This window comes from Leptonychotes weddellii, chromosome 1 (genome assembly GCF_054177405.1).
Source record: "Leptonychotes weddellii isolate Sample4059 chromosome 1, ASM5417740v2, whole genome shotgun sequence".
NCBI classification, from domain to species: domain Eukaryota; kingdom Metazoa; phylum Chordata; class Mammalia; order Carnivora; family Phocidae; genus Leptonychotes; species Leptonychotes weddellii.
In genome coordinates, this window is record NC_138369.1 from 189,361,333 (window position 1) to 189,379,866 (window position 18,534).

An 18,534-nucleotide genomic window follows, 5' to 3' on the forward strand; every position below is an offset into this window, starting at 1 on the left:
CCTATGCCCCTCCCCTGTGCCCCCTCCCCTTCACCCTCTTCCCTGCGTGCTTTTCGCCCCGCTGGCCTGCCCCCTCACCTGACAGGAGTTAAGGACTCAGGAGGTGAACTGAACGTGGATTTTGGTGTTCTCATCTGACACCTTCAGCAGGGGACACAAGTTTACTTCTCTCTTGTTCTCTCCCGACTCTCACAAAACCCAGCATGGGAGAAGAACCACTCCTGTAGGAATTTCCAGTGGGAAAATGGCAACACCCCGGCCCCCCGCCCCGGGCAGCACGGACTTGCCCAGGGCCACACTGAGTCACCAGTGCTAGGGGACATTCCGCAGGCCTCAGTCCTGCCCCCACACTGGCTTCCCTGCCGGGCACAGAGTGTGCTGCCTGGCACGTGGGGTGGCCATGCTCACCCCTCCTCAGCAGGGCCCCGCTGGCTGGCTGCAAGGCCACATGTAGCCGGAGGGAGGCTTTTCTTCTCTGTCCTTTGGGGCTCGGTGCCCGGCTCCTCCCAGCAGCGATGGCTTTCCCTCCACAGCTGGGTTTCCTGTCTGCATATTCCCCAGACTTGAGCTGCTTTCTCCCCACGCCCTTAGTGACCGTGTCGTCTTACTAGGGTTCTTTCTCTCCCCTCTCAAGCGGGCTCTCAGGGAAGGAAACTGTTTCTTACAAATAATATTAGCAAACACCCAGGAGTGCTGAGCACATGGGTGCATCAGAACCCTTCCTAAGCACTGTACATGAGTTAACTCATCCATTGCGCACAAGTTAGCTCTTCCACTGTACACGAGTTAACTCATCTACTGTGCACGAGTTAACTCATCCACTGTGCACGAATTAACTCATCCACTGTGCACGAGTTAACTCATCCACTGTGCACGAATTAACTCATCCACTGTGCATGAGTTAACTCACCCATTGTACACAAGGTAACTCATCCACTGTACATGAGTTAACTCATCCACTGTGCATGAGTTAACTCAGCCACTGTACACCTCATCCACTGTACATGAGTTAACTCATCCACTGTACACCTCATCCACTGTACGAGTTAATTCATCCACTGTGCATGAGTTAACTCACCCATTGTACACAAGGTAACTCATCCACTGTACATGAGTTAACTCATCCACTGTACACCTCATCCACTGTACATGAGTTAACTCACCCACTGTGCATGAGTTAACTCACCCATTGTACACAAGGTAACTCATCCACTGTGCATGAGTTAACTCAGCCACTGTACACCCCATCCACTGTACATGAGTTAACTCATCCACTGTACATGAGTTAACTCATCCACTGTACACCTCATCCACTGTACGAGTTAATTCATCCACTGTGCATGAGTTAACTCAGCCACTATGCACAAGTTAACTCATCCAGGTTCCCCACAACTGCATGAGGTTGTGTTATTACTACCTTTACAGATGGGGTCCTGAGGTGGGAAGGTGAAGGAGTGCCCTGGGAATGTAGGTAGGAGGGGACAGAGCTGGATTCGGGTCTGGGGTCCATTCTCTTAGCTGCTGGGCTACAGTGCCTTAGACTAGACATGACCGGCCAGCCCTCCTTAGACTAGTGTGGGAGTAACTGGCAGGCATTTAGGACGAGGCCCCTGGGCTCTTCCTTTCATTGGAGACCCAGAGAAATTGTATTTTAGCAATTTTCTAAGAAACCCACAGTTCTCTCAGTGGGGCACAGGCCCCCAGCGGTGCAGAGAGCAGCTGTTGTCAGAAGGAAGGACCCTCCTGAGACCCCGAAGCCCCTGGGGAGGCGGGTGCTGCTCCCGCTGGTCAGGGCTCTCTGCCACCCTGCGGGCCCAGACAGGTGGGTGACTGGCAGTGAGTTTTGGTTCAACTTTACACTCTAATTATAAATAAGACTGCCTAGCACGGTGCCTTCTAGTCTCTGGTCTGGGGCCCACAAAGTCTGAGTCATGTAACTGACCTGTTGCATCCTGTCCCCCATCAGGGTACACTGTCCTGTAGACATGTCCCATCTCAGTGTCATCCCCAGCCAAGGCTGCCTTCCCCACATTCAGCTCTTTATTCTCTTGAGATAACAGAACTTTGAAACAACCCGGCAAAGTGTGGTCGATATGGGTCCCATCCCTGAAATGCGGAAACTGGGCCCAGAGAGCTCAAGTGAATCCTCTGCGTCACAGCACAGAGACCAGATTAGCACACTTCTCCACAAGGCCATGTCCCTTTCTGTGTGACCTCATCTTCATTAGAGAAGGTCCAGCAGCTGGTTCTGCAGACACCAGGGGGATCATGTCTCAGCCCCCTTTGCTCCCGGGATGCCTGATAGCTCATGTACGCATTGTCGAGGTTCTTAGAACCGTTACAGTTCGGATGGGAAAGGCTCAAACAAGGGCCAGCCCTGGAGGCCAGTCACCGCCCTGGATAGAGTGACAAGGGAATTTCAGTGGATTTATTTAATACTTATAACATGAATCCCAACTACGATGCCAATGCTTGTCCCGCTAAATTTCTAAGGAAGTCTGGTATGTTAGTGCCAAGGTCATCTGGATGTCCCCCCTCCTTAAAATGAAAACATCGGAGGGAAAATTGGTCTCTCATCTTTTCATTTTCTTCTGTGGCTTCCATTTCCGAAATGAAAAGCATCTATAACTAGTTCTCAAGTTTCTGCAAAAATCTGCTCTTTGAAAAACATCAAAGTGTGCCCAGCAGGTTGGCACTTGGCGCGCCCCATTGCCGGCAAGCCCTGTGCATCGGCGTGTTGTCTGCACGTAGTACGAAGGCACAAAGGCCCCGCGGGTGTGGTTGTCTGGCTCAGTCACTGGACACCAGGCCACGGCCACCATGGCTCCTATTCCTCTGTGCCTTCTGGGAGCCACTGCCCTCTCACTGCCCAGTAAGTGTCACAGTCCTGTCCTTGGGGTGATGGACCCCTTCACCACCCACGCGCTGCGAGTGTTCCTGCATAAACCTCTCCTTTCCTGCATGCACACTGACCCTGGTGACCTCCTTCTCCATGCAGGTAGCTGTGCATCAACCTTGGTTCTTAATTCATCAAGCATCGATGGAAGCCTGCTCTGTCCCACATCCAGAGCTTGGATGAGTCCCAGAGGTGGTAAAAACACAGCCTCTGACTGACCCAGGAGACCCATCAACTGTATAGGTCCCAGAGAAGCAATGCCCACCAGGCGGGTGAGAGGAGCTGTTGGAGAGAGAGACAGGGTGAGGGGGATGCCCAGAGCCCCAGACATGGGGATAGTCAAACCAAGCATGAATGCAGTTCTGCCACCATAAAGATTACCTTGACAGCTCCAGAGTTTCCAGACTCTTTATCATCCTAACTGGTCCAAGTGGCCCTTTCTCGTTTTGCTCATCACTGACCTCTGTCACCTGCCACCCACTCATCCATCCATGCATCCATCCATCATCTTTCTACTCATCCATCCACCCATCCATCCATCATTCCATCCATCCATCCCTCCCTCCCTCTCTCATCTACTCTCTCATCCATTATTCCTTCCATCCATCCATCGATCATCTTTCTACTCATGCATACATTCACCCTCCCACCCACCCACCCACCCATCCACCCATCCATCCATCCATCCATCCATCCATCCATCATTCCATCCATCCATCCATCAATCATCTTTCTACTCATGCATACATTCACCTACCTACCCATCCATCCATCATTCCATCCATCCATCCATCCACTCACCCACTCATCCATCCATCTTTCCATCCATCCATCCATCCATCCATCCATCCACTTACCCACCCACCCAACCATCCATCTTTCCACTCATTCATCCATTCATCCAACACTTTGTCAAATATATAATATTTCACATTTGCAAAGATATTTGACAGTTCACTTGAAGTTCTTTTAACAATAGGTCAGTCATAAATATACTGCTAATGTTATTTCTAGCAGGCATATATTCTCTTGAACTTTTCTCCTGTATTACAAGCATATTGTTTTTATTTACACAACAGTGATTCAAAAGACACACTATTAATATAAAAATCCTTATAAGTACAAATAACATTATACACACACACACTCACTATTTTATATTTTTCCAAGTGTGAGGTACTATTTACCCATTACACAATGGGAAACCAGAGAAGAAATGGGTGAGTCATTTCCATAAGGTCACAAGATGAATTAATAAGGAAGTGGGTGTAGAATCTAAGTTTTTATTTTAGAATGTTTTCCATGACACCATACTGATAGATAGTGCTTTTTACTTTATTTAAAACAAATTGAGTTGTATCTGATAGCAAATACCTGCAAGTATAGGGTTTTCCTTGATGAACTTAGAATTATAACATGGTCATAGTTTTTAATTCATGAGATTAATTTTATTGACTGTAACTAACTGCTATTAATACAGAACAGTTGGAGAATGTGCCTATTTTGATTCAGTGGATATTCTCAGAGTCAGAAAGAATTACAATATGTAATGTGTGTGGCTAAACTGATGGTGAGCAAGTAGAATAAATTGCATGTGACACTGAAACATGACCATGCTGGCTGTTCTTTTGGTTCTGTCCCATCCCATGCTTACCTGGCATCCACAGAGGGCAGGGTGCTGTGCTGGGCAGTCCGGGGACACCAGGAATGTGTGTCTGGCTCTTCTTCAGTGGCATCCATTTGTTCGGATAATTGTCTCAGTACCTGTCACTTGTCTTTCTTGAAAAGAGGCAATAAACGTTCAGTAAATCCGGGTTTCAAGACCCATGATTCTGTGGGTCCCACATGATTGTTCTCACTTTACAGCTGCCGAATTGGAGATGTCATGCAGCGCTCCCACAGTGGGACAGCTAGTAAGTGGGGGGAGCTGGAGTTAGACCCAAGCCTGTCGGGTTGAAGGTCCCTGCTCCTGCTGGTCCACGAACGTTCTCCCCTTGCTCATCTAATTGTTGCAACAACCCTACGAGGTAGAAGTCACTGATCCCATTTTACAGATAGGCAAACTGAGGCTAAAATTTTAGGTCACCGCTCTAAGCAGCTCACAGTGGAAACCCAGATCTTGTCCCTCCTAGTTCAGGCTCTTCCCGCTACTCCAGAGAAGACCTGGTTGGTTCACTGGTGAGCCTTCCAGGACCTTGGAACCCAGAGTTCCTCTGAGCTATGGAGAGACTACCCAGGAGCTCAGCAAGGTGGGCTCCGATTGGCTGAGGGTCTGGACCCTTCGCAGTTCTCACATTCGGACACCACTGGCAGCCCCAAGTCCTTCCCGGCCCAGGATTTCGGGCTGATTCCCTCTGTGCTGGAGCGTCCGGTGGGCGTAGCTGAGAGTCCTCCGCGCTTCCTGTGCCCCCCCCACCCGGACTGCACTGCCCCATATCTGCCACTAGATGGCGCTGCAGACCAGGGCGGGAGGTCCCTTTGTTTCCTCGGCAACCTCTTGCTCCTTTTTTTTTGCTCCGTTTGAGCCTTTTACCTGCAAACAACCCCGATCTGGAATCGTTCCGCAGAGCTTTGGGGTCCTAGGACACGAGTCTGCTGGGGTGGGGCCCGGGGGTCCTTGAAGCAGCTGGGGAAATGACGCCGGTCTTCCAGGCTGTGAGAGCAGTGAGTGACTTCCATGCGCTGACCTTGCGTCTGCGTGGGCGAGCCCCGAGTGGACCCTGCTCTCCCACCAGGACAGCCCAAGGGAGGGAGACGCCTCCTCCCCCCTCCCTCTCCGTGTCTGGGCGGGAGGGAAAGGGCAGCCACACCAGGAGACAGTCTCTACGTGCAGCAGAAAGCCCTGGGAATGAGCCCGCGGTCGGCGTTCCCTATATGGGGACTCCCTATATGGGGACCGCGACGCCCGCTTGCAGCAGGTTCTCGGGGCTCCAGCAAAGCTGAGATCGGGCCGGCTGGAGGACAGCGTTTGCGCCACAGAGGAGAAGCGTTTCTGGCCTGAATATAGCTTGGGCATCTTGCTGGGTCTACATGCCTGGGAGGTTATGGTCAGGCAGGACCGGGGGCATGTCCCGCCTGGAGGGGAGTCAGGGTGGTCCCAGGCTGGCCCCACGACTCAGGACGCTGAGTCTCGGCTGGGTGGGGAAGGGTCATTTCCAGCACCAGGGACTGGAGATTCTCACTTTTCCAGACCCTGGACACCAAAGTGATTCTGATGGAAAGAAATTAATGGTAAGGACTTAGCTGGGAGTTCCTGAGAGTTTGCACCCCGCAAGTTGGCACGGAACTGTGGGAGTCAGGGTGGCGTTCAGGTTACCGGCACTGGCTCTCCCACATGGGGCATGCCCCCTAGTTTCTCTGAGCCTCAGTTTCTTCACCTGTGAAGTGGGGAGGGTGCTAGCATTGGTCAGGCAGCTTTGGGCTACAAAGTAGTGGAAACATCAACTCCAACAGGCTTTAATGATAAAGACCATTCATGGGCGCCTGGGTGGCTCAGTTGGTTAAGCGACTGCCTTCGGCTCAGGTCATGATCCTGGAGTCCCTGGATCGAGTCCCGCATCGGGCTTCCTGCTCGGCAGGGAGTCTGCTTCGTCCTCAGACCCTATCCCCTCTCAGGTGTTCTCTCTTTCTCAAATAAATAAATAAAATCTTTAAAAAAAAAAAAAAAGACCATTCATGACCTCTTGCAAATTAAAAGTCTATGGCAGGGTGGGCTTCAGGTGAGGCTCGCTCTTGCAGCTCTCAAGGACAGAGGTTTGGTCCATGTTTTTTGCTTTCCTTCCATGGTCTCAGCTTCAACCAATAGTTCCCTCTGCTCCTTCACTCCTGTGTGGCCAAACAAAGACAGTGTCTCCCCCAACCATTGATCGGAGGAATTATGTCTTGGTTGAAACATCCTGGGGGGCACATCAAGGGGGCAGGCATCCTGCTGGTCAGTTTCAGCCAGCCAGAGGTCCCCGGAAACCACAGCACACGGGAGAGAGACAGGCTCCACGTCTTGATCTGCACCGCCAGGCAAAAGGCAGAGAACTTGAGGTGATTCTGAATGAAGTTGTAAGGCTCTTGGCCTCTCAGCCTCACTGTGGGGCTGGCCTGTCTCCAGGCTCTGTGGACTCCATCTCCCAGGGGGGTTCTGGGGATGAGGGGAGAATAACATGGTCTTGTCAAGTGATTTGTCGAGACTGCTCTTAGTGGGCGAACGATGCCTTCTTATTGGATCGTTCACACAGGAAGGGCTCCCATTTCCTCCTGGAAGCCCTCCCAGGGATGAAGGCAGCCTGACAGTGCTTGAGGGGACTCTGGGCGATGCTGACCCCTTCGGAACGTTCACCGAGAGGCCCTGATGACCGGGGGTGGACACACATGGCCCATTTCTTGCTACCACTAACTTGAGGGGCCAATGTTGGCACCCTGGAACTGTAGGGAGAGAACAGAGACCCCAAGATATTAGTGACCTGCCCCCAGTCAAGCAGTAGGTGCTGGAGCTGGGCCAGATTTCCCAGGGGGTGGACCGCAAAACATGAGTCCCACAGGTGCCCCTGGGTGCTCTGAAGGGGGGAGGGGGGTTTATGTCCCAGTAGATGAGAGGCAGCCTGGCTACCCACGGCCACGCTGGTGGTTTGTGGCAGGACCTCTTAGCTGCTTGAGTATATGGTGGCCAGGGTCTCCATCTAGCCGTGGCCATGCCGTGACCTTGACCTTCATTCTCCGTCTTGACCACCCAGGGCAGCAGAGGAGAATATTTAAGATGACACAGGGGCGAGCACGATGCCTGGCCCCCCAGGTGGGGTGGATAAACATCAGCCCCACACCTGCCCTTGCTCCAGAGCCCTCCTCCCTCAGGTGGACCTGGGCAGAGTGGGGGGCTCACCACCCACCATGACCTACAGGGGCTGGGACTGTGGGGCAGAACCCTCAAAACAATAATCCCTGGTCTCCCTCTGAGCAGCTGTTGGGGGCCAGGCATCGTGCTCGATGAGACATCATCTTCCGGGGCCCCCCATCTCCTGGTCAGGGAGGTGGGTGGCCCGGGGAGGAAGCCAGCCGTGGAGCCCTGGTGGAAGGTAAAGGGGGCACCTCGCTGCTCACACCATGCAGGAAGGGGCAACGCCATGGCCAGTGTGGCTTCACCCCTCCGTGGACTGGCTGGCTCGCCCTCTCTCTGGGGAAGAATTGGCTCGCCCAACACCCATGAGCGAGAAGGCCTTCCTCGAAGCCGTCAGCTCTTTGCCCGAGGTAGCCCTCCTTCATGAGCCTCCCCCACTTGACCAGGCCACAGTGACCTGCTGTCCCCCAGTAAGGTCCCCCTGCCCACAGCCCATGCTGACACTAACATAAGCTGGCCTCTCCGGGTGCCTGGCTGCTCAGGACAGGAAGGCAGACCCACCAGCATGCTTTCTCCTTCCCAGCAAGGCTGGTGTGATTCTTCACCCGCTCAAGGGCAGACAGGACCCACACCCTGCAGGAGCCTCCTCAGCAACCTGTCCATTCATAGAGGCTGTTGACCAACAAGCTGGTCCTTCTGTGCCCTCCTCGGGGCAGCAGGACCACGACTCTCTCTGGGCAGCCCCAGGGTCTGAGGTGACCCAGCTTTTTAGGTTCACACAGAGCTCCCCCCTCCCACCCCACACCCAGAAGGAGGCCACGCCGCAAGCTACAGGGCCTCTCCCCTGAGCACCTCCCTCACCTGCAGCCAGGGGGACAGGAACAGCATGGGGGCCGGGGCGGAGGCGGGAGGAGGTGCCTAGGGATCAAGGTCACTGTCCTGGGGCGTGTCCACTGTCCTGCCCTGGTTCTGGCTTCTTGGCCCTCAGCTCCCAGGGCTTCCCAGCTCTGCGCCCGCCTGCTGCTGACCAGTGCCCATCAGGGGGCCACTCTGCACGGGGAAGGGAGGGTCGGGGAGATAGGACCCAGTCTGCATTCCCCTCTGCACCCATCCCAGCCCTGTTGTGCGATGAAATGATGAAAGACAAATCCCTTTCTCCCATAAAGGGCAGGAATCATCTTTTTTTTTTAAGATTTTATTTATTTATTTGACAAAGAGAGAGAGACACAGCGAGAGAGGGAACACAAGCAGGGGGAGTGGGAGAGGGAGAAGCAGGCTTCCCGCCGAGCAGGGAGCCCGATGCGGGGCTCGATCCCAGGACCCTGGGATCATGACCTGGGCCGAAGGCAGAGGCTTAACGACTGAGCCACCCAGGCACCCCGAGGGCAGGAATCATTTTAATTCTGTTTCAACAGAGGCTCCAGTCAGGGACATTTTTGGGGGAAGAAGGATGTGCCCGGGCTCCCCAAGACCATCTTTAGGTTCAGTGATCTTCTAGAAAGACAGGACACAGAGGTTTAGTTTATCCTAACAAAAGGATGCAGATGGAAATCAGCAAAGGAGATGTGCAGGGAGGAGTCCTGGAGAGCAGAGCTGGGGGATCACCCCAAACCCAGGCAGAGCTGGACCATGGTTGTGGGTGGGGGGCTTGGCCGGGGGCTCCATGCCCCAGCCGTGGAAAACCACCGGCACTGGCTGGTGGGGTCGGGGAGAGCTTCCCTCGGTCATTCTGGCTGCCTTGTATTTTACACATCTCCAAGTGTTTATAAATACTCTCTTTAGAGGAGCAGAAGTTGCCATCGGCTCAGCAAAATAAACATGTCGGTAACCATGGTGATCTGAGTATTTCGGTCCTGGACAGAAAGGACTTCAGGCGGACGTGGGGTTTAATCCGTTTATCTAGGGGTTTGATTCAAGGCAGCATTGACCTGATTGAAAAACTTAGGTTTCTGGGGACCAGTATTTCTCATCTTCCTCTCTGTCCCCATTTCGCAGCCTTGGAGCTCGTCGGAGCTGCTGGAGCCCAAGTCCAGCTCCTAAGGCCCCATGCGGCGCCCTGGGCTTGCAGGCTTTTGCCACACCTGGGGTGCAGGGCCAGGGTCCTGCGAACCGAGCTCCGGGCTCCCTGCCCCATGGCCCAGACCCACCAAAGGTTGGGTTTCTTCCTCACCAAGCTGGTGCCAAGAAGCCCAAGTATTGCAAAGTTCATCAGCGAACTCCAATCTTATTTCTGTGGATTTTGTGATTAAAGGACGGGGTGGGGTGGTGGACACAACCACAAATCCCCAAGGAACTAAGAGTGAGACAAAACATGCTTAGCTTGCAGAATTTTCAGTGGAAAATTACCCCCAAATCACCAGTAGAGCACATCTCAAGTCTGGAGCTGTGTTTACAACCACCTGTAGAAGTTCTGAAGAGATCCCGCCCCTGCGGCATCCTCGTGAGTTTGGGTAAGAGATCCCTGCACAGCAGTGCACCCGTGGGGCCATTCTGAGTGTGGGGCCGTATCTATACTCAGATGCCAAGAAAAAGGATGCAAGTTGGGTCTTCTACACCTTATAATGGGAGACGGGCGGAGAGTGCAGAGAAGCCATGGGACAGACAGTGGGACAGACCCTCCCTTCCCCCAGGTGTCCAGAGACCTCGATCCTCGATAGCTGGAGGAGAGGCGGCCGAGGCACGGCCCGTGGCCGGTCCCAGGCTTCCGGTCCCTGCATGCGCACGTTGTTGCTGGGGCTCAGCGGTGGTTGGTAGCATTAGAAGTGTTTTGTGAAAACCATGTCAGAATATTTAGAAAATCTAGGAAAGACCCTATAGCTTCCTTCCTGTGGCTCTTCCCTCCTCATTTACTGGAGTCCAGAAGGTTCTGTGGCCTCTAATGAACAGGTGAGGCAGAGACAAGAGGCTGGGTGTCTGCAGGCTGGACACACTGGGGCTGAGCCCGAGAGGGCCAGCCTGCTGGATGCTCTTACTGGTCAGCGACCTTTGCTGGTCACTGGGGGCTGGGACGAGGTCAGGCCTGAGGGAGAAGGGCCTGGAGGAAAGTCCCAGGGCACTGGTGTGCCCTTCCGCGGTGAATCATGCTCACAGGCACCGTGGAGACTGTGAACTTGAACCTCAGTGCCCAGCAGGGAGCTCGGCTGCACGGCAGGCCCTAGGTGAGCAGGTGGGAGGAAGACTTTGCTGGGGCTGGAGTCTGGGGGAGGCACACAGGCTGCAGCTGAGCCGGGCCCCTTTCTTTCATGCCTGTTGTTACAAGCTTCATCTTGCCCTCCCTCCTACGATTGGCCGGGCCCTGCCGCCGACAAGCCCTCTGCTTAGCCAGACCTTCCCTGCCCGTCTGACCCGGGAGCCTGCGAGCCCCTGGCCTCCCTCCCTCCACAGCCCACGTGCATGCAGGGCCAAACGGCAGTTTCAGGTGTCCCCTACTGCCCGTAATTCTGATCCCATGACAGGTATCACCACCTTCTCCGTGGTGGAGCGATAAGGAGGCCGTCTCTTCTTTCCGGCACCAGCTTCTGTACCCTCTGCAGGGCTGAAGGAATGAGCAGCCTCGGGTGTCCCTGTGATTCTGGAGGACCTGGACACTGTGCGTGGGGTCCCGTGAGTGCACCTCCAGCCCTGTCCTCGATGTCACACCATCCGCCACTCAGGCGGTGCTGCCCGGTCCTCGGCCACCAGGCCCTGACTTCCCACGGGAGCCACGCAGGTGGTCTCTGCACTAGAGCTTCACCCCCTCCCTGGGCCTCCCCCTCCCCCGGGCCCAGTGCTCAGCCCCTCACTCCCGAGGTCTCGGGTTTGTCTTCCCCTCGCCTCGTGGGCCCGATCTGGGGATGCTGAGGAGACAGGGAGAGGATCAGCTGGAAATACCAGGCCAGGGTGGGAGGAGGACGGCTGGGGGCCCTGGCAGAAAGATGAGCCTGGCACCCCAGTGGCACTCCCTTCTGTCCCCAGGCAACAAGTCCATCGTGTGGATTTTTCCAGACTTCGAGGCCAACACCCTTGAATCTGAAAGGGCTCGGGGACCTCTGGCTGGTCCGAGATGAGACAGTGGGGGACAAAGTCTGCTGAGACCTGGGGTGTCGGGGGGTACCTCTGTGACAGGAAGCAGTCCTGGTCTCTGACCTGTACCCCTCCTTCTCTCAGCAGCTGCTTTGGTAAAAATGCCATCTGCTTGTCCACGTCCCGGCCCCTGACGGCCCCTGCCCGCCTCCCTGCACCTGCTCTCAGGTGGGGCACAGCGGGCTGGAGGCAAGCGGTCGGCTGGAAACCTGAGCCACGCGCTCGGAAGACGGGGGGGGGGGGTAGGCGCCCGCTCCCCCAGCCCAGCTGTGCCCGAGAAAAGAGGCGTTTTCTGCTTTGCTGATCTGCCTGAAGGACACAACGCCCAGAGATGGTTCCCTGCCAAGTCAGTAAAGGACAAAGGCAAACACAAACGGCACCGGTCTTGCTGGCCCGGGGCCATGCTGCGGTCGGGAATTCGGCATATTCTGCAGCTGCGTCTGTTGGGAAACAATGCACAGCAGCCCTTGTCCTGAGGGCGGGGTTCACTTTCAACCACGGCTGTTTCTGGGAAAAGAGAACCCAGTCCTCCCAGAGAAGCGGGCTTCATAAGGACTCAACCCTCCTCTGCTTCCCGTTGCTGCCACGGCCAAAGGTGATCCGTGCAGGGCAGCGCTGCTTTAAGCCCTTCGGTTCATGATCCTGATTAATCCTCATAAGGACCTGATAAGATCAATACTGCAGCCCTCCTTCCTCTTGAGTGAAGTTCAGTGACTGCCCAGGGCCCCCCTTGGCCGGTCACAGTGGTCCAAGAAGGGGGCGGGGAGAACCACGGCAGCTGTATGCACTAGGCTCCCGTGGTAGCTGTAACAAGTTTCCACAAACTTTGTGGTCTAAAACAACACAAATGTATCACCTTATGCTTCTGGAGGCTGGAAGTCTGACACAAGCCTCACTGGGCTGAATGGAGGCGTCTGCAGGGCAGGCTCCTCCGGGAGGCTCTGGGGGGAGACGTCCAGCTTCCAGAGGCCACCCCCCTTCCTGGCTCGTGGGCCTTCCTCCACTTCAAAGTAGATCGGCGGGGCCACCTCTGTGCCCCCATCACTCTGAGCTTCTCTCCTGCCTCTCTCTGCCATACTGAAGGATCCTCATGACTCCTTTGGGCCCCCCTGGGTAATCCAGAACAATCTCCCTATTTTGAGGCCAGCTGATTGACAGCTTCAGTTCCATCTGTTACCTTAATCCTTTTGTGGTGTAAGATAGTACACTCGCTCAGGGGGTCCGTTCAGCTGGGGGTGGCGCGTTCACATCCGCGCCCTCCATGGCCCCCTTTCCCACGTACCTTGGACTGGCCGTCCCTGCCTCTGCTCTCCACCTCTCCCTGCAGAGTGGGCTGGTGCTGGCTCATACTGGCTCTGGGAGCCCAGGGTTACCTGGTATTGATAAATCCTATCAGTGTACAATTAAGTATAAGAAAACAAACGTAACAAATGCTCCAAACTCATCACTTTGTAATTGCTTTATTACAAGTTCCTGTCACCTGCGTTCTGTGGTTATTGGTGTCTGTTGGACCCAAATGGCAGAAATTCTGACACTTTCCCCGCCGCGCGTCTTGTCCCAGCTCTGTGTTCAGCGATGTCGTGGGGGCAGCTTGTGATTAGCCACGACTGGACAGTGAGCAGAGCGGACACGAGGAAACACTACCAGTCAGGGCTGGACTGACACTTTTGTAGATTATCTAGACTTAAGAAAGTGATGGAGAAATTATTAATAACGCAGATGAACTGTTTGTAACGGTTGCATGGGGAAAAGCACAAAAGGCCGTCAAATCATAATTGAACCGCGACCGTAAGTTGGCTACCAATACAATTTGGCAAAAGGATCCAAAGTGCTCTGTGTACATTCATTGGCTCTATGGAATTTGCAGTAAAAAGTACCGTCTATTATTGTTTGCAAATTGCGTGCTACCCTCCCTTTGCACCAGCAGAATGGAGAGTACGCGGACCCACGCATGTACGCATGAACTACCTTTTGCAGAGGGCTGGTTGTGAAACCCTCACCAGCACACTGCTGCCCCCTCCCCTGGCCTCTCCTCCCAGCACCTGTGTGCTGTGGGCTCACCTTCTGAACCACTCACACTTCCCAGAAGCTTCCCTGCTGGTACACGTGCTGTTTGCTCAGTGTGGTGTGACCCACCCCACCCCATCCGTCCATTGCTCGGGGGCTCCTGCTTGGCCCTAGGGCATAGCCCAGGAGCCACCTTCCTCAGGAGGCTGTCCTGGCCCCGGGGGGTTGAGTGTTCTCATTGCTAGGCACGGAGCCTAGCACAAGCCCTCCATGGCAGGTGCTCGAGAGATGTCACTCCATGGAAGGGTAGCACGCTCCTGTAAGGAGTTGGAGTAATTCCTGACTCAGGCAGGACGTCCTGTCTCCCAGGACAGAAGGAAACAGGAAACTGATGTAGATGCAGTTTGAAGGAGCCTGGGCTCCTAGCAGGTGGGTCTTCTGGATACATGGCTGGGGATGTCTGGAGGAAGGACCCCTGCCGCCTCCTTCAAAGCCTGCCATCCCTCACAAAGGGTTTCCTTATGCAGATCCGCAGGGGAGCCCAGGACTTAGGGCAGATTAGCTGCCTCCCCAGGGGGGATTCTGGGAACTGAGATCCTGCGCAGGTGTGCTGGAGGAGAAACAGGAATGGGGGTGAGGCAGTGCATAGGGAAGCAGCTCCCAGGGGAGCCCCCCCGCCCGGCACAGTCAGCCCAGATATGGAGGCAGTGGGCGTGGGCCCCCCTCCTCCACCCTCACCAGGGCTCCGTGGCAAAGGGTGGGCGGTGCTCACAGGAGACAATGCAGCCTCATCCCATGTCATGCTGTCACGCTGCTCCCCGTGGCTGGGACAGGGGGCTGGGGGCGGAGGGGAGGCCAGATGCCATCCGGAAGGGATGCCAAGTCGGGTAAATGTGGCACCCTGCTGTGCCAGATGCTGGGCCAGGCTCTTCCCACACACGCAAGTCCGTGAGGGTGGCACTCGGGATCACCCCATTTTGCAGAGGGCACACCGAGGCTTGCCCCTGGTGAACGTCAGCACCAGGACAGCCTCTTGGGGCCAAGCCCTGAGACCACCACACAATACTTGCTGAGTGTGGCCTTAAAATACTTGGTGCCCGGCCTGGGGCTGCAGACCTCGCACAGGAAGCCTGCCCGGCCCTCTGTCCTCACCGCTAGGGGCTCCTCGCCTGTCCCTGCCGGACCCCAGGTGGAGTCAGCGGAAACCACCAGGAAGGCGCAGGAAAACTTACTGGCCTCGGGCGGGGGGGAGGGAGCGGGAGGGAGGCGCGGCCCAGCCATAGAAGGAGCGGGTGCTCCCGGGCAGGGCCACAGAGCGGCCCCAGCCCCCGCGCTGTCCCCCGGCTGCAGGACTCACCTGCATTCCTTCCGAGTCTGCTGGGTGTGGCCGGGTTGCTGTGGCCACCGGGAGCCACCTTCTCCTACAAGCTGCAGAAATTCAGGACAATACGCCAGGGGCAGGAAGGGTTCTCGGAGCGGCTCCAGCTGGGAACATCGCCAGATTTTTCAGTGACCTTGCAATCACAGAAGTGCTTCCAGCCAGAGGAGCGGTGGGCTTCGAGGTGGCAACAAGGCTCGGGCAAAGGCCACCTGGGCTGTTGGTTTATCCTGCCCCCACTGGACACACACACACACACACACACACACACACACACACACGGACCCACGGGGCACACACAGCGCCCCCAGTGGCCACGATGGGGAGGCGCTGCCCCCTCCCTGCTCAGACAGACTTCCAAACATGACCCCTTCGAATTTTTTGAGTACTTGCTGCTATAATACCCTCCCTCCAACAGTCTCTTGAGGAAGGCTCTGTTCTTCCCCGTTCATGTTCTGGAGGAGACCCCTGCGAGGAGGGGTCGGGTAAGGAGGGGTGGAGGTGAGGGGGGTGCGGAGAGGAGGAGAGGGCTGGGGCTGCAGTGGGATGCAGGCGGGCCTGAGCTCAGGGAGCGGGTGCAGGTGGGCTCGGAGTGAGTGGGTGGTGAGGACAGAAGGCAAAGAGGGCCTTGTTTCTAGGGAGTCCGGCAGTGGAAGGAAGGCCAAACCCGCGGCTAGAGACACTGCTGGTTTAAAGGAGGGTTCTGTTCGAGTTTGGAGCCAGGGGCAGGTTTGGTGGGGAGGGAGGGAGCAGATGCTGGAGAAATGGGGGTGAGGGGGCAGTCCCTGGGTGAATGGTGTCGGCAGGGTGGGGACACTGCCAGCTCCTAAATGGAGGGGAGAGCAGAAACATGTGGGTTCAGCAGGGAGAGTGTGGTGCCACGTGGAGGAGTAGAAAGTGGGTGGCTTGCTTCCTGGTGCAGCAGGAGGTGACGCCATGAGCTCAGAGCAAGGGCCTGGGCAGTGTGATGAGCAGTTAAAGATGGGGGCCTGATGACTTTCTGCCATCTTTTTTTTTTTTTTTTAAAGATTTTATTTATTTATCTGAGAGAGAGAGTGAGAGAGAGAGAGCACAAGCGGGGGGAGCGGGAGAGGGAGAAGCAGACTCCCTGCTGAGCAGGGAGCCCGATGCGGGACTTGATCCCGGGACTCCAGGATCATGACCTGAGCCGAAGGCAGTCGCTTAACCAACTGAGCCACCCAGGCGCCCGACTTTCTACCATCTTAAACATGTTTTATTTTGAGATCATTGTAGGTTCACGAGCGGTTGTGAGAAACCATTCAGAGAGATCTGAGCTCTCTCGGCCCCACCATCTTGCCCCTTGCATGACTCCGGTGCTCTGCCATGTTTGTTGGTACCTGGGCTCTCCCAGCCCCTCTCCTGCACTCCCTCTCCCCCTGGTGGCCATGTTCCTGATGTTCTTGTCCTTGGCTTCTAAAGCTGTCTTTTACCTATCAAGAAGACCTAGCTGCCCACCTGCAGACTCATCTGGGAGGACTCCTGATGACCAGTCCTAATGTTTGGGCCTCAGGGACTAGCGAGGAGGTAGCCATCAGCCAGGTTAGTCAGGTGTCTGGATCTGGATGGGAAGGCAGGTTAGGGGGACTTACAAAGTGGTGGAACAGCCAAGAACAAAGTTAGAAAGGGCAGTTTCCAAGCAGCTCTGGGGGGGTCCAGGTAACTGCCCCTGGGCGGAGTTGCCCCCACCCCAACATCACCCTGATCAGGGTCCCGGGTGAGAAAGTTCCATTGACCAGGCTTGTGTCCAAGCCCCACCCGTGGCCAAGGGGGAAGAGCTCCTTGGTTGATGGTCCCCTAAGCCTGCACGCAGTGGCCAGTGGCCGAGAGCAGCCTTCTAAAGTCAGGGAGCTGCGACCAGAGGAAGGGGGGAGAGACAGGCTAATTTGACTCCGCAGACCTTAGTTCAGTGTTCTGCAAACTTATAGGTGGAAATGGAGGCCACACATTCCAGTGATATTCACATGACAACCCTGGGGGGAAGAGCGAGTGGACACACGTGTGTTTGAGAATGCCTGGGGTGGACCCCATCTGATGCTGTGTTGACAAACTCAGAGTGTTGAAAACGTGTGACTCTAAGAACAAACAGAGCTGCAGTTCTCCGGGATTCTACTTAAAAGCAAACCGACATTTAGTCTGTGTCTTGCTGTGGGGAAACCGAGTCACGACCAGTACGAAGCTTCCCTGTGAGATTCTACTTAAACTATGATGGTTTATTTTCTATAACTCGTAGCCTGGAGACTATGGTGTTCGTTTTACTTATTTGTGCTGAGACATGGTATTTCCTCACATCTCCTTCATTATGGGAGATTGGACTTACTCATTGACCTCATTATATTTAACACACAGAGTCTCTTGTTTTAATAACCCAAGCTGTGACATAAAACAATGGTTTTAGATTTTCTCTTAATAGGGATAATCTCTGGTTTTGCTCTTACATAGAAAATAATGCAATGGAAATGTAACTGGCAATTAGAGCTGGTACCCTTTTAAGATGCACTGCACGACTTCCGGTTTAAAGAAGGTGGTCTAAGTCAGCACTCCCCTCTGCCTCGAGGGAAGATGCGCAAAGAACTAGCGCAATAAGGACGGAAGCACGAACTCTCCCTCTGATGAGCGGAGGCCACACATGAGACCGCAAGCCGGGAGGCAGGTGGAAGGCACCCGGAAAGCAAGGCGTACTTGGGGTGGAGAGATGATCCCACAGTGGCCAGTTTTAAAAAAGGCACCAAAAGAGCGCACGGCCAAGGGAGGGTGTCTGGAATGGACAGGGCAGGCGAGGCCAGTGCGCAGGCGGGGGGAGCTCCCCCAAGCTGGAGTTGGTTCTGGGGAGCAGAGCACGTGGGGCTGGATGAGGAGTTACCCGGAAGCCGTGTGTGGATACGGCACCATGTTACAAAAAGAGAGAGTGTAACCTACAGAAATCCGAGGGAACTAAGGTCAAGCACATGTCAGGTTATATACGTAAACTGGACAAACCTAACACCTAAACCCCCCAGGTCTGCACCCTGTCTAGAAGGCACTCCTAATCCTGTGGGACTGAGGAAAGTTGAAAACCCAAAGGACGGGGAAAGCACATAGTTAATGTAGGGCGAGGCAGAGTTTAGGAGCAAGGCCAAGAAGGGCTCTTTAGAATAATAAAGAATGCCATTTATAACAACGCATCCCAGCTCTGAATACTTAGGTACCCAAAATGTTTCAACACCTAAAGAGCAAAAGTTATAGGAAAGGGGATGGTGTGTATCCAGGGTCACAGTATTAACAGGAGGCATTTAAGAAAATAACTGTTACGGTTTACATGTTAACTTTGTTGGTATTTCCCCAGTATTTTACTATGAAAAAGTTTCA

General features: G+C 54.8%; 1 protein-coding gene and 1 long non-coding RNA gene across 3 annotated transcripts in view; one reads left to right on the forward strand and one right to left on the reverse strand.

Annotated features, from left to right (window-relative positions):
* Positions 1 to 4,507, forward strand: part of UMODL1 (uromodulin like 1) — a 72,694-nt gene extending 68,187 nt beyond the window's left edge. Inside the window, exon 22 of the mRNA XM_081800416.1 lies at positions 2,999 to 4,507. The gene's annotated coding sequence lies outside the window, so the exon portion shown is untranslated. The remainder of the gene's footprint in view (positions 1 to 2,998) is intronic.
* A 7,545-nt stretch (positions 4,508 to 12,052) lies between these two features.
* LOC115937336 (uncharacterized) lies at positions 12,053 to 15,633 on the reverse strand. Of its 2 annotated transcripts, XR_004072639.2 has the most exons (3): positions 15,148 to 15,622; positions 13,264 to 14,400; positions 12,053 to 13,156 (listed from the first exon to the last, which is right to left on the reverse strand). It is a non-coding gene; the product is annotated as an uncharacterized LOC115937336 (long non-coding RNA). The 2 variants fall into 2 exon arrangements; XR_004072638.2 differs by lacking the exon at positions 12,053 to 13,156 and having other exon boundaries at positions 13,218 to 14,400; positions 15,148 to 15,633.
* Between the last annotated feature and the right edge of the window lie 2,901 nt (positions 15,634 to 18,534).